This window comes from Buceros rhinoceros, unplaced genomic scaffold (assembly GCF_000710305.1).
Source record: "Buceros rhinoceros silvestris isolate BGI_N320 unplaced genomic scaffold, ASM71030v1 scaffold23186, whole genome shotgun sequence".
Classification (NCBI taxonomy): domain Eukaryota; kingdom Metazoa; phylum Chordata; class Aves; order Bucerotiformes; family Bucerotidae; genus Buceros; species Buceros rhinoceros.
Genome location: NW_010418505.1, coordinates 17,924 through 18,875, shown reverse-complemented (window position 1 = coordinate 18,875; position 952 = coordinate 17,924).

Below are 952 nucleotides of genomic sequence, written 5' to 3'. Positions count from 1 at the left end.
AACGGGGAAGGCAGCAGCTAGAAATAATTCCTCCCTACAAGCAGCAGCAGTAGCAAAGCCTGTTTTCCTACTTGTACCCTTGGCTGCTCTACACCTTGTCACTGTAGTGACTCCAGTGTTGGACCACGTCCCTTGTGATACCGTTATGGGGTGGGTGCTGCGGCCGATGGGTGCCGAGGCACGGGCTGGTGTCCTGCTCCCAGGACAGGGCGCTCTGCTCTCCTTCCCCTCTGCTTGGGCCCGAGCTGCAGCTTTTCTTCTACTGAGCCACTAACGTCCACACGTCAGTAACTTGCGTTGAGTTTTCTACGCGTCTTAATCTTCTGTTGAAGTTGGCTAAGAGTTACTAGGGAGGAAAAACATTGGGACTCCATAAACTTATTTTCTTGGGGGAAAATAAAATAATAAGAAAAGCAAAGGATTGGAAACAACACATCTGAAACCACGAACAGAGAAAACGGACACTGTCAGCTCCTTTCACCATGGAAAATGCTGCGGTCAAAGGACTAGGAGCAATCTGATTTTTGTTTTTATTTCAGGCTTTTAAAATTATACTGGAAGCAAGAGAGAGCTTCGCAGCAGCCCACATCAAGCTGGTTTAAGTAATAACGTCTAGGAAGTATTACTGCTCAATTAATATTTTGGCTTGTCATCGAAAAGAAGGTTCGACCACAGGTACTACTGCCAGAGGTTTCTGCACAGGTAGATTAATATTTGCCTAATTAATAATCGAGACGATTAATTACAAAGCTGAATTTTAAATAACCTGTACTGAACAGAAACTTTCTGACCATCAAGAAGCCTGAGGGAGGGCTAGAAGTTGGCCAAGCGGGTTCTTATCTCAGTTATGCTAATTTTTCCTAAATCTTAAGCACAATATTGAGGACATTAGAAACCCATGATTTTCATGTCAATGCTCAGTAATCTGGTTATAGGTAAGAAAAATAAACAC